Source organism: Humulus lupulus, chromosome 7, assembly GCF_963169125.1.
Source record: "Humulus lupulus chromosome 7, drHumLupu1.1, whole genome shotgun sequence".
In the NCBI taxonomy this organism is placed as follows: domain Eukaryota; kingdom Viridiplantae; phylum Streptophyta; class Magnoliopsida; order Rosales; family Cannabaceae; genus Humulus; species Humulus lupulus.
The window spans coordinates 7,164,024-7,179,575 of NC_084799.1; the positions used below are offsets into that span (position 1 = coordinate 7,164,024).

The 15,552-nt window shown below is 29.9% G+C and overlaps 1 long non-coding RNA gene and 2 pseudogenes across 1 annotated transcript; 1 reads left to right on the top strand and 2 right to left on the bottom strand.

Moving 5' to 3' along the window:
• Nucleotides 1–2,321: 2,321 nt before the first annotated feature.
• LOC133791302 (uncharacterized) lies at nucleotides 2,322–4,374 on the bottom strand (annotated as a pseudogene).
• A 2,295-nt stretch (nucleotides 4,375–6,669) lies between these two features.
• On the top strand, nucleotides 6,670–8,824 carry LOC133789401 (uncharacterized). The gene is made up of 3 exons (XR_009873552.1): nucleotides 6,670–6,811; nucleotides 7,382–7,469; nucleotides 8,693–8,824. It is a non-coding gene; the product is annotated as an uncharacterized LOC133789401 (long non-coding RNA).
• A 1,103-nt stretch (nucleotides 8,825–9,927) lies between these two features.
• On the bottom strand, nucleotides 9,928–12,154 carry LOC133791303 (uncharacterized; annotated as a pseudogene).
• Between the last annotated feature and the right edge of the window lie 3,398 nt (nucleotides 12,155–15,552).

A 15,552-nucleotide genomic window follows, 5' to 3' on the forward strand; every position in this document is an offset into this window, starting at 1 on the left:
TAAGGACCATAAAAGTCTCTACTCTAATAACCTAATTTAAATTTTAAATAATAAAGTAAAAATTAATCTTACAATTTTATCTATCTTATTATTATATCGGTAATTTTTTTTATTTTCTTTGTAATAAATACAAATTGAAAAGGTGTGAAAATAAATTTTAAACTCTCAAAATTTAGTGAGATTTATTATTATTATTATTATTATTATTATTATTATTATTATTATTATTATTATTATTATTATTATTATCTCTTAGCTAAATACACATAATCTCAAATACTTAAAAAAACTTCAAAAAAATTTACTTTAAATTTAAATATTTGATCATAGTCCTATTCCTATTTGGATTCTATGTACCGAAAGTTAACTCTAAATATAAAAGTTGACATCATATCTCACAAGTTTCCAAAACTACGTAATTTCTTCTTCTTCTTCTTCTTCTTCTTTACACAAGTGTTGAAATTCAATTGATTTGGAAGAGAGTAAAGATGTCATCCAATAGTTTTACTGTTTCCAATAGTGTTCCATAGTCCACTGATTCTCAACAAACTACTCCCCCTGATCCACAGGTTAATTCCACTGGTAATCCACAAGTTAGTAATTATTATTATTATTATATTTTTTTGTGTTAATTGTTTATTGCTTTTTATTCTATATAGAATGCGGAAGAGAAACCAATATCAACAATAATGTTATTTTCCACAGGAATAAGATCTTTATTGGAGGTCTTCCCCACCAAATTGAGGAAATAAAACTAAAATCATATTTTAGCACATAGGGTGAAGTGATGCACACCAAAATTATGCGTGATGTATCAAGCAGAAGAGCCAGGGATTTTAGATTTATTACCTTTCATGAGGAAGAAGCAGTGGAAAATGTATTAAAAACCACATTTCATAACCTCAAGAACAAGCGTGTGGAGGTTAAAAGGGCCGCCGAGCAAACACATGTTGCACAACCCAAAATCTATAGCAACAACAACTACTACAACACATTCAACAACAACATCAGCACGTACTGCTACGACTATAGGCATTCCATTTTGCCTTGTATTTATCTCATTTTCTTCTCTGCTCATTTATTTTCTCTTTGTTCAGCTGCCCAAGCTTTACAAGTGCCCAGAGAAGGTGTTTCATCAGAATTTGTAGGAGCCATGTTAACACCAAAAAGTTTTAAGTTCCAAACCTCACACTCAGAGCCAGAGCCTCCTTTCTCCTTTGTAAATGTGGACAACGATTCTATGGATTCTTTGAGAGTAGTGGAAGCAACGCCTTCTAGCATAGAGAGACATTTTAAGATGATGAAGATGAAAATGATTCCAATTCCCATAGAAGTTTCACTTTCAGAACCTATACATTTAGATAAGAATCCCATGGCTTCTTTGCCACAAGATAAAGCAGGAACTTTCATTAGTACAGACCCAAATGTTGAGAAGATGATGACGAAGAAGACTCCAGCTCCCATGGAAGTTTCACAGTCAAAGCCTATACATTTAGAGAAGGATCCCATGGTTACTTTGCCACAAGATAAAGCAGGAGCTTTGAATAATGCAAACCCAAATGTTGGTCAACCAAGCTCTATTTCTCGAAAGCTAAAGGTTAAGAAAATAAAAGATTAGGAAGGATCTTGAATAAGATGTATGCGTGAGTGTGACTAAAATATCATATGGAGTTTGTGATGGAATCTATGCTACTTACCTTAATGATTATTATACGTGAATAAAATTGTTTTCTCGCGGTTATAGAATTATAGAATTAGCTCCATGCATGCACTCTTGGATAATACTCTACTACAAAATATGCTAAATGTTTCTTACCAAACTCATCACAAACTCATATTGATAATAGTAAAATCAAGATATATGTTAGAATTTTCTTCTTATTCTCCAAATATAGTGACACGAAAATGCTTTTTTTTTTCAGTGGTGACAGGTCAATATTTAAACAATAACATATGACAAAAAAAAGTGTAATTATAACAACTGTACAAACCAGTAAAGCTAAATTCGCATCATCAAAATCCCAACAGTAAAGCTAATTTCCAAATCATACTCATCTGCAGGTGGCAGCATTACCATTATGATTCTTGGAGTGAAAGTGATCCAATTTTTACTAAATGGCCTATTTTTGGGATGAGCCATAATGTTGGCATATATCAATAAATTTATTCCAAGAAATTTCCCAATCAAAAATAAAAATGAGGGAATAGAAATGAAATTCTCTCACAATCATAAATAGTTTAGTTTTTTAATGGCTAATCCTAACAGTAGAGACGAATTTCACTTCAAATTATGTTCCACTTTTCCTCTAGCGATTGGCAAATTATTGTGGTACACGTGCAGTACTCAACGGATAATTAGAAACTAAAAAAAAAATTACAACAAATAACAATTTAAAAAGAACAATGTTCAAAGACAAAAAAAAAATACAAATAAGAAAATGTGCTCAAAAAGAAGAAAGACTTTTACCAGCTATAAAATCATCGACATAGTCCGGTTCAATCTTTCCATGAGTCATTGCACCAACCTGATCCAAATGCATCCATAATATGAGTCAAATAACATTTATTAGAAAATTTACACTACAAAAGTTATAATACATTTTTGTACGTACCACAAAAACCATGTCTCTATCACTTTCAAAGTTATGACATAATCTTTCAATTTTATCAACTTTTCCGAGCTAAAAGAGAATCCTTTCATTCAAACAGATATATTAATTAGTTAATATAAATGTTATAAAATGTAAATATATGATACCAAAGAAGAGAATTGCTAAGGGTACCAGTGGTGTCCAACACTACAAAGAGTTGGCGTATCGCTATTGGTGCAATTCAATATCAGGTCTCACATATTTGAATTTAATAAGTATTATGAGGTATCGCTAACCAATTATGAGGTGCCACCTCGTGTGGTGTTGGGCACCATAAGGTACCAAATAACAACACTCATTAAAGAAAAGCAAGAGTTAAAAGCTCACCGATTTTATGAGAATTGATAAGTAAATACTGAGTTACAGGATTTTGATTACACGCAGAAGTTCTGCATGATTTTTTTCATTCTTTATACTTAGCCTTTGTAACAATTGCGCTGCAAAGTAATGGAAAATAATAGTGAACAAACAAACAAACAAACTAAAATAAGCTATGTTTTGCGATAACTATTGAGTGAGTACTTACACATGAGACCATAAAAACGTTTGGATGTTCTTGCAAATGAGTTCGAGGTTTCACTTCAATTAAAACCCCTTTCTCAGTCCTTACGTACAATCATTTTAACCTTCCAGCTTTGTTAAGTGGACTATCTAAGATGGCCAAAAGGGCCAACACATTTTGACAATTATAATAATGTTAATTAATTAGTACAATCATATCAAATTCACACTTTTGGTTAACTAAAAAAAACCAAAGAAGAAGAGAAACCTGATGGACAATATCGGGTCGGTAATCACTTTCGTTTTTGCCATTGTTCCTTAAAAATTTTGAGTGATTGTCAGAGTTTAAAAGCTGATAAGTCTGTTGTGAAAAGATAGAAAAACAAAAATATATTCAAGAGAATAAATAAGAGAAAGGTATATGCACACAATGAATTTAAAGAAGAACACCAAGTACAATATACAGTGAGAAGGTGTCGTTGTAGTTAAATATATATATATATATGGAAATTTATTGGGTAGTATTTTTAGTATTTTCGATACATGGGTGTAGTATTTACTGGGAAATTCTCACAAATTTTCAAGAAATTTCAGATGTCGAAATCACGTATAAATATTGAAATAAGTACGCACACAACAAATTGTTTGAATCTCAATTTTGACATCCTAAATTATTCTGAATTTCTTAAAAATGTGTAAGAGGTCCCGTTATATAAAAAAAATTAGAGTTATAACTTATTTATGTATAAAAAATACTAAAAAAATAGATATAGGTAGTAATTAAAAATAATCAATACTATATTGGTACCCTATATATACCCACATATAGTCTATCATTTAGTGACAACCTTTTAATCACAACATAATTTTTTTTTAACAAAAAATTGGTCGTCAGTCAAAACTTATTTTATGTAGAAATCAAATTTGTTGGGCTAACGAATTTTAGTGGTTAGCTAGTAATTTAGCAAATAAATAGGTATATAAATAATTAAACATGCCTAACATATTATTTGGTCATATATATATAAATAAAAAATAGATGAATTAATAAATATAAAGTATTGCCAATTTCCAAAGAAACTCTCTCAAGGACAAATATAATACCAGCTTGTGGTTTGGGCTTTGATTGTTGAGATTGTTGAGGTGGATTTGAAATTGCATATTCAATCTCAAATGAGCCTTCTTCTTCTTCTTCTTTGTCATATCTTTGAGATTTTTTCATCTTATTATCAAACTAATTCTGTTAATAAAAAGAAAATAATAAAATTAAAAGAATATATCTATAAACAACAGTTAAACATAACAATGAAAAAACCTGGCTTAGAGAGCGCAATGGAAGAAAATACTCGTATCTCCTCTTCCGTTCAAGATTTCTTCGATCAGTTAAGCAACGTACAAAATCCCTCTATCATACCCATCCCATTTCTTTATCAATTTAAGAAATTATCTGTTAACAATAGGCACACCGTAGCAACTATGTGCCCGTGAAATTTGGGTCATCGATTACAATACCAACGCTAAATAAAACGTCTGCACCGTTGCGGTTGATCCGTACGACCGCACCGAATAAACAAATTTGAAAATTGGCGCCATTATAAATACTACATTTCTTTTTCCTTCTCATGTTTTCCATCAGACCTTTCCCGGTTGAGTGGTTTTCTCTCTCCCTTTTCATCACGTTTCATCAGGTTTTCTGTTTCTCTCTAATTTCTTACTCGTTTTTGAATTTTTATTTTCAGAAATGGAGGATTTTCTCTTTGGAGAATTGATCCTTAACACCGACTGCTTCTTTCTGCCGAGAACCCTTGGAACTGCCATACGACGACTCCCTCTTCCGCAGAGAGAGGCTATTTCTGTCATTGACAGAGCTTTTGCCGGTGGTGGCGGTGGTGACGATGTACCTGCTAGGCTGATTCCAGTGATCCTCAGAGATGGTAGAGTCGTCTTCGAAGGAGAAGCTTGGACTTCTTACGTCACTGATCGCGGCATCGTGATTGGAGATGTTCTTCTCATCAAGGCTCGTGACCTCCAGACTATAAGAATCGCAGTGCTCCGATTGGGCGACAACCTCCAGATTGTGATTCCTCCCCTGCCACAGCCACACCAGCAACAGCAACAGCCTCACCAACAACAGCATGAGCATGTTCACCAACCTTTCATTTGTGTGAAAAAGCTAACCAAATATGACGTTGAAAGTCAATTGAAGCTGCCCGAGCAAATTGTACAGATGCTTCCATTGGCGTTTCCAAATCAGCATGATAACTTTGAGATTGAACTGGGCGATCATAGTCCTGGCTTACAATTTCTACTCAGCACGCAATTGGCTTTCAGACGTGATGGAGTCTATCTCAAAGGGCAGAACTGGAAATGGTTCAACGGAGATCGTGGCCTCCAAGTCGGAGACATAATGCTCTTCTCAGTGGATCTTCCAGTAGTCATAACAACACTCTATAGAGCTGATGAAGAGGCAGATTTTGTGATTCCTGCTGATCACGTTGACATGTACTGATCTCATGCTCTGTTCTATTCTCCTCTCTGCTCCGTTCTGCTACGATCGTCTTCTCCTTCAAATTTTTTAAAATTGTTAGTGTTTTCCATGTGTTTTTTTGGGCTGGTCTATCCTGAGGGCGTTTTGGACCTGATCTTTGTTTTGGGCTCTTTGTTTTGGGCCTCTCTTCTTACATACATATTTGTTTCTTTAGCAAAGACAAATTAGTCTATTACTTTTGTATAATAAGAGGCTAATTGAAGTTTGAACAATCATTAGTGCACATCCTGTCATGTTTTTCTGCCCCTTTATTTTTCTGCAAATGGTAAAACTGGATAATCCAAACCAAAGGACCATAATGAGTTGCTTAATTCTCAAAATATTCGTTCAGCTTTAATCATCCATATTATTTAATTTTTCCTTTTTCACTTTGTATTTTGTAAAAAAAAAAAAGCAAAAAATTCCTTCATTTGAACCTAATCAGTTAAATCATTTAAAATTTATTTCTTGAATTATATTGAGGTGAATACAAATAAAAATATATATCATGTTTATTCTTTCTACTTTTTGTCTTTCACACATATTAGATTTTCTTATCATTTAGAAAATCCAAATTAAGAAACTTATATGAAAAATGTAAATTAGAAACACATTGACTTTTAAACAAAATTCTAAATCCGTGGTGGTTATAAATTTGTAACTAAGTGATAAATAATCCGTGCCATATGTACTCGTATCGTATGAGTAGTTTTAGATCCAAATGTATCCATTATTAAATTTGAAGCATGACCTAATTGGTTCTACTTTTCTTATACGTTAGAAACAGTTATGTTGAGTTTCTTTTCTTGGTTGGTTTATAAGCTTGTTTTCTTACCAGAATTATTATACGTTTTTATAACAAATATTATAATAAGTTTATAAAGTTATGTTATTTTTGAAAAACGGGCTTTAAATTAAAAGAAAGCCCAGTCTTTTGATAGATAGAATAACAGTAGGCCCAATCACTAATTGCCTATTTCTCTAAATTAAATTCCTTCTCTCTCTGGTCCCTTAGATTTATTCCATTTTCTCAGACGAGCTCAAATGTCTGCAATGGCGGCTTGCACTGTGAATGTGCTCAGGTGACTGGCTCCAGCGACTCTGCTTCATCGACGTGCTGCGTGGTGCTCAGGTGAGTTGCTCCGACTTGTTCATAACTTATTGTCCTTATGGCTTTTGTGTGATTTTGATGTTGATTTATCGATTGATCATGGGGGAAATTAGGGGAAATCATCGATTGATTGATGATTTGATATCGATTGAATAAAATGTTTTTTTTTAAGATTTTATTCAAGATGCTTTTGTCTTCATGCTATAGATATATGAAGTTATATAAATGCTACATAACATAATATATGAAGAATGAAGTTATATATACATATATATATATAGCTCCTTTTTATAAATCGGTAGGTATTGAAATGTCCTGTTTAGTTAGACAAGTGTTTTGATATCATGATTCTTCATTTTGCAAACAAGATCTTGCCATAATTGAAGTAAAGTTTCCTGATGGTCTATCTATCTATGTCCATATAATGACTCAGTGATGGTTTTGTAAAGGCATAGCACAAGCGAACTGCTGCAATAGCTTATGCTTTATGGTTTTTTATCATAATGTTAAGATGAAATATTGTAGCTGGTACTTTTCGAGATTTGTTCTAATTGTCTCCATAATTGTGTGTGCCTTCTTGTTAATGGATAGCCTTGGAAGAAGGCTATGCTCATCTATTTGAAGAGAAGTGCATATGAGAAGTATATAGAAAATTACTACCTCCTTATATAAGTTTCAGGTATGACTCTTCAATTTGTATTGTGTTGTTATTGAACATATTTCCTTTAGTCTTTTTGACAGTTAATTTCTTACCAAAGTCGTTGTTTCCTTGCTGCTTCATGACCATTTTTTTCCAATTTAACAATTGTTTTTTTCAATACCATTATATAATTGGGTATTCATGTAAGTTAGGATCTAGGATCTGCTGCATATTTGGCTTTGGATGATTAGTGTTCTGTCTTAAACTGAGACGTCTATCATTGTTGTTTCTGTTCACTTTTTTTTTTATCTTTATTTAGTCAAGAAAGACAGTAAGACTTGTTCAATATTTTGAAGTCACATAAAGTTCACAAATTGCTTATGTAGCTTTCTTGTTATTGCTGATTATTGAATTTTTTTTATTTGTCTATTTGCTGTAGTCCTTTTACTTTTAATATTTTTAAATTTTAATATTGAATTCTCATTACGTCTCATAATTGACTGGACTGTTGACATCACTTTTCTTAAATTTTTTGAACAAATTGGTAAGTAGTAGGTTATAGAGCTGCTATGATTATTTCCGGAAACATATTGTTGGGGTTAGAGCAAATGATACCAAGCTATGTTTTGTGATTACTCTTTTTAGTCAAAATGAGCTTAAACTTTGAATATATATATAGGTTTATTTTAAATTTAATATTGAGTATTGAATTTCAAGTACCCCTAGTGACCTTTGTGCCTTGACTAAAATGCATGAGCATAACCGTATATTTATAAATAAATAAAAAATTGTCATTATCTTGAACGACATCAGCGTTATCATGGTCTCTTCTCTGTAACAACCCCAGCTAGCCTTGCAAAGATAGGCCTTACTGTCTTTTTAATAGATGGCATTCGTATCTGGTTTTGAATTCTGAAGTGGTTTAAATGAGTAGATAGACCTTAGACAAAACTTACCAACTTTTAGCCATTTCTGTAGTTTATTAAAATTTGAGGCTTTCTGTATTTCCTTCTATATTTTGCATCTTATATGGCTATGTTCTTATGCTGAGTACTAAGAGAAGTCGATGTAACTTATGCTAACCATTTACTAGCTCTGTCACTAAACATTTACTAGCCCTTACACTTTTTTTTAGTTGTTACACTTGGGGTTCGAACCCCAACCCAACACACACCCTTGCAAATATTAATCGTGAAAAACTTAGAAACAAATATACGAGGATAAGGTTTAGTTCACTTAAACTATGTTGTTCAAACTTGCAGAAAGTCTTGATCCCAGTTTTGCAAGAGACAGGTAGGTTACACAAGGCAATCTCATCTGATGTTGGGTGATTTCATTAAGGTACTTTCCAATTTACTGTATAATCTTAATCTGTCATTGGTGAGAGAAAAATTGTTGGGTATAATTGAGGTCGGGATTGTGACCTGAGTTTTTGTAATATTTCTATTTATAGTGAAAGATATGCAGCAGCTCATCGTGAATGTAGTCATAATTTGGTGGACCACATGAATTGTATGTCTTATTATTCCGCATATATTTTGCTTTCACTAATCTATTTACAAGAAAATTAAGTTGCTAATTTCTTAACTTTAATTATGGTGCACAGAAAAGTGGTTCAAATCCACATTTTATATTTAAGGATACAGCAATGCTTTTAGTTAGATGGAAAATTTTGAGTGACATTTTTCTTATATGAAACGAAAACAAGCTGTTTTTGTTGGTTTGTTGTCGCATTTGCTATGCACTGTTAAATACTGCATTATTTTTTTGTTGTTTCTATCAATTTTTATGGTCCATATATTGTTCCATAAAAGTTTTTGTTCATTTTTTGATTTAAGATGTTATAAAAAAGTTTAATATTTTGATATATTGTGTTTCGCTGAGCTATAAGTAAACTTAGTTGTTTTTTTAATTTTTTTTTATGATATGATTATTCCTCAAATTGAAGTCAACTAATTAGTTGATCTTGGTATGGGACAAACACCATTGTCATAATTTGCAACTTGTTTTCAACAATATGCATTTAAGTTTATTTTTATGCAAACATAGTAAACACAAATATTCATTGTAGTTTTTATTTAGGATAAACACTTTTTTTTATACTATGTCGTTTAGTAAATTACAGTAAATTACTTAAAGATACAAATGACCGACATTTTTTTTTATTATTGTTTTGTGTAAATTGACCAATTCTTTTGTAAGGTGGTTTTGGTGAAATGAATTATTTCCTGTCACAATAATGCTCCAAATTGCGATGACAAAAGTCGTTAAAGCTATTATTTTGATGTCAAAAAAGTCTAGCGTTTGTATTATATGTAGTAGTTATACTTTTCTTGCCAAGGATTCTTGTTTTAATTGCTTGCATTCTAGTGATTGGAAAAAAATTGGGTTTCACAAAAGTAGATAATGTTTTATTTAAATTGTTGTTAAAAAAAATGTTTTATTTAAACTCCATAAATCTGAACTTGGAAATCAAAAAAAAAAAACGAGGGACTAGAAATGAAATTCTCTCACAATCATATATAGTTTAGTTTTTTAATAGCTAATCCTAACAGTAGAGACGAATTTCACTTCAAATTATGTTCCACTTTTCCTCTAGCGACTGACAAATCATTGTGGTACAACGTGCAGCGCTGAGCAGATAATTAGAAACTACAAACAAACAAAAAAAATTACAACAAATAACAAGTTAAAAAGAGCAATGTTCAAAGATAAAAAAAAACAACAATACAAATAAGAAAATGTGCTCAAATAGAAGAAAGACTTTTACCAGCTATAAAATCATCGACATAGTCCGGCTCAATCTTTCCATGAGCCATTGCACCAACCTGATCCAAATGCATGCATAATATGAGTCACATAACATTTATTAGAAAATTCACACTAGAAAAGTTATAATACATTTTTGTACGTACCACAAAAACGATGTCTCTATCATTTTCAAAGTTATGGACATAATCTTTCATTTTTATCAACTTTTCCGAGCTAAAAGAGAATCCTTTCATTCAAACATATATATTAAGTTAGTTAATATAAATGTTATAAAATGTAAATATATGATACAGAATTGCTAAGGGCACCAGTGGTGTCCAACACTACAAAGAGTTGACGTATCGCTATTAGTGCAATTCAATATTAGATCTCACATATTTGAATTTAATAAATATTATAGGGTATCGCAAACCAATTATGAGGTGTCAAATATCAATATTCATTAAAGAGAAGCAAGAGTTAAAAGCTCACCGATTTTATGAGAATTGATAAGTAAATACTAAGTTACAGGATTTTTGATTACACGCAGAAGTTTTGCATGAGTTTTTTCATTCTTTATACTTAGCATTTGTAACAGTTGCGCTGCAAAGTTTAGATGAAAATAATAGTGAACAAACAAACATACTAAAATAAGCTATGTTTTGTGATAACTTGAGTGAGTACTTACACATGAGACCATAAAAACGTTTCGATGTTCTTGGCAAATGAGTTCGAGGTTTCACTTCAATTAAAACCCCTTTCTCAGTTCTTACGTACAATCCTTTTAACCTTCCAGCTTTGTTAAGTGGACTATCTAAGATGGCCAAAAGGGCCTGCACATTTTGACAATTATAATAATCTTAATTAATTAGTATAATCAAGTCAAATTTACACTTTTGGTTAATTAAAAAAATGAAAGAAGAAGAGAAACCTGATGGACAATATCAGGTCGGTAATCACTTTCGTTCTTGCCATTGTTCCTTAAAAAGTTTGAGTGATTGTCAGAGTTTAAAAGCTGATAAGTCTGATGTGAAAAGATAGAAAAACAAAAATATAATTAAGAGAAAAAATAAGAAAAAGGTATATGCACACAATGAAATTAAAGAAGAATACCAAGTACAATATATAATGGGAAGGTAGCTTTGTAGGTAAATATATATATATATGCGAAAATTACTTTGGTAATATTTATAGTATTTTCGGTATATGGATTAACTCTATTATGATGGTTTATAATGTAGTTACAAGTAAATTCTCACAATTTTTCAAGAAATTTCAGATGTCGAAATTAGGATTCATACGCGCACACAACAAATTGTTTGAATCTTAATTTTAATATCCTAAATTATTTTGAATTTCTTAAAGAATTATAAGAGGTTTCGTTATGTAAAAAAATTAGAATTAACTTATTTATGTATCGAAAATACTAAAAAATACATCTAGGTTGTGATTGAAAATAATCAATACTATAGTGGTACCATATATATACCCACATATAGTCTATCATTTAGTGACCACCATTTAATCACAACATTTTTTTTAAATAAATGTCATAAGTTACAACAAAAATTTGGTCGTGATTAAGAAATAGCATTTAGTCAAAACTTATTTTATGTAGAGATCAAATTTGTTGGGCTAACGAATTTTAGTGGTTAGCTAGTAATTTAGCAAATAAATAGGTATATATATATATAATTAAACATGCCGGCCGGCCTAACATAATTTTTGGTCATATATATATATATATATATATATATATATAGATAAGATGAATTAAATATAAAGGAGAGAGAGACCTTTCCAACTTTGCCAACTTCCAAAGAAGCTCTCTCAAGGACAAATATAACACCAGCTTGTGGTTTGGGCTTTGATTGTTGAGATTGTTGAGGTGGATTTGGAATTCCATATTCAATCTCAAATGAACCATCTTCTTCTTCTGCTTCTTCTTTGTCATATCTCTCACATTTCTTCATCTTATTATCAAACTAATTCTGTTAATAAAAAGAAAATAATAAAATTAGAGGAATATATCTATAAATAACAGTTACACATAACAATGAAAAAATAAGTTGATAGTTTCTTAGAGAACAAGTCAAATATAAAATAAATAAATCAAATAAGTAAATATTTATTTGATAAGATTCTCACTACTGTAATCGCATAAAAAACTAACAAATTAACAAACCCACCATAAAAATGAAAAATTATATATCATCAAACTAAACAAACAAAAATCTCACAAATAAAAAGCCAAATCAATCAAAGGAATTGTTTACCTATTTCACTTTACTCAAATCATCATAATAACTTAAAAAAAACCCTATAGTCGCTCTCCTAGGATGATTTTAAATATTTAAAATTAATTAATATTCGTAATCGTAACTAAGAATAATCAATATTGGCTAGCTATCACTATCATATGATATACTAAGAATAATCCGAAAAGTTGCTTTATTTTATGTTGTAGATTTTTTCTCTGTATATAAGATCAATACTAATTTATTGGAGAGAAAAAAAGAAAAATCATTTAGACAATGTATTACAAGAGAGAGCCGAGAGAGACCTGCTGAGGAAGAACTTGGTGAATTTTCGAAAACAAATTTCAATTAGAGTTCTTTTTAGGTTATGAGATTATAATTTGTTTAGATATTTATAGAGTCAATAATACAATAATGGAAACAATTTAGCTAATTTAATAATAATAATAATAATAAAGTAAATTGCATTGACTGAATATAATTATAAAATATCTTTTCCTTTTCATATTTTTAAGGAATGTTAGTTTTCATTTTACCTAATACTACTAGACTAGACGACAACGGGAAACAAAATTAATTATAGTAGTCATAAAAAATATATAATAATGGAAACAATTTAGCTAATTTAATAATAATAATAATAATAAATTCAATTACATTGACCGAATAAAATTATAAAATATCTTTTCCTTTTAATATTTTTAAGGAATGTTTTTCATTAAAAAAAAAACAAATTCTAAAATTTTGCCTTTGATAATTTTTGTATTTAAATTCAGGTATGCTGTTGTTACAGGTGGAAACAAGGGGATTGGGATTGAAATATGCAGACAATTAGCTTCAAATGGCATCAAGGTTGTTTTAACTGCCAGAGATGAAAAGAGGGGTCTTGAAGCTGTTGAGAAACTGATCAAAGAATCAAATTTCACTCGTGAAGAAGACCATGTCGTTTTTCACAGGCTTGATGTCGTTGACCCTGATCGCATTGCTTCTTTGGCAGATTTCATCGAAACCCAGTTCGGGAAGCTTGACATTTTGGTACGTTTTGATATTTAAATATCAAGATAATATGAAACACATGTTTATATAATTGCAATAAGCTTTAATCCATATACGTATATTACTTTAAAATATTTAAAAATGGAAAAAATAATAATTCGTAATTTTAAAAAGTATTATGTTGTATTATTTTTTAAAATACAAAACTAGGTGCTTTTATAAAATAAAATATTTGGATGTCAATATATAATAACCTTTATTATTGTATGCAGATAAATAATGCAGGAATTGCTGGGGGTACACTTGATTCTTATGGTTAGGCACAAGCCACTGCGCTTGCTGGTGGTAATTGGGTTCGTAATTTTTTATTTTTGTTAGAAAATTTAATTAAGAGGTTCAATTAATTATATATGATCAACTCGTTATCTAATTTTCTCTTTTTAAATTTTAGCATTTCTTTATTACTTATGATCACGTTTTGTTTATTACTTATAATAATAATAATAATAATAATAATAATAAATTAAATTGCATTAACTGAATATAATTATAAAATATCTTTTCCTTTTCATATTTTTAAGGAATGTTAGTTTTCATTTTACCTAATACTACTAGACGAGAACGGAAAACAAAATTAATGTCTATAAAAATTTATAGTAGTCATAAAAAATATATCAGACATTGATATATTTCTTCAACACTTTCCTTACTTTCCAACCTCCGCTATTCTTCTCTTCTACCAAAATAAACATACGTATTGTTCATATACAGAGAAGATAAATTTGATATATAGTAAATAATCTGTGCTTGTGTATATATATGTACTAAAATCTAAATAAGTTTACAATAATTAAGTTCTTATGCATAATTTTTATATTTTGACTTCTCATTTGTTAAAGCATAAATGGTTCTGTTTAGTTATGGTTAATTAGCTCTAATTACTGTTTTATTGGCTTCTATTATGGTTGTATTAACTACTGGACAGATTTCCATATAAGTTGTATTGTTCTCCTTTTACCATTCAAGGAATAGAAACAACTTTTGCAATTCCTTCTGACATCATTTATATATTTATGACATTATTTCTTTCATATACAATCATTATAAATACCTAATATTCGCACACACTGAAAAAAAAAAATAGAGATCGCTACTGCATATTAATCATAATTTTAATTATTTGACAAAATTCAAATAATCTTTAACTCGACATATTTTGCATTAGTGGAATCATATGCTCTACTCCACAAAATACAAGTTGTAGAAAATGACTAAACATATTTATACATTATAAAAAATAAATATATATCATCGGATGATTCTACAGGAGAAGCATAAAAATTGTTACTACTATAGGATTATTTTTTATTTTGGTATTTCTGGTATTAATTATCTTTTATGATAGTGAATATTATAGACATAGCAGTTATTTTATTGAAGAATCTGATCTTTTCTTACCTAAAAGGCCTACACCTACAAAAGTCTTATAATGGCTGTGAGACACTTATTTACTCAATCGTGACAAGGACATTTTTTTTGGGGCTTGAATATTTTTGCCTATTTATAACCACAATACGTGCAATCAATCAACCAATATAAAAGTAGGGTGATAATGTATAAAAATCTTGAATTTTAAAATATTGTTAAAAAAAACTAATAATTTAGCAGATATAAATTTCTTAATTAGTGTGTTACATACTTTTAAATATAAAGCACTCTTGTGTCATTGATAGGGGTGTGGATAATGATATATATATATATATTATATTATCAGATTAACAGATAGATACAGATGCTCTTGACAAAATAATAGCTTCTAAATTCTATTTTAACACACAAATATTTGGTATGTACATTTATTTAATTTTTACTCACATACTAAACAAGTCCAAGAATATAAATTCATGGTTTTTTTTCACACAATGTTTTTTAAATCCAAAGAGATTTTTTCCTTCTCCGTAAAATAAAAAAAAAATCCCAAAAATAATCAATAACAGAGTACACATTGACAACTCATGAGTCAAGACATCGTGTTCATACATTAAAATAATATTGGTAGAAGCTTCGCTAATAATATATATATATATATATATTTATATATTCACTTTTGTCTCATT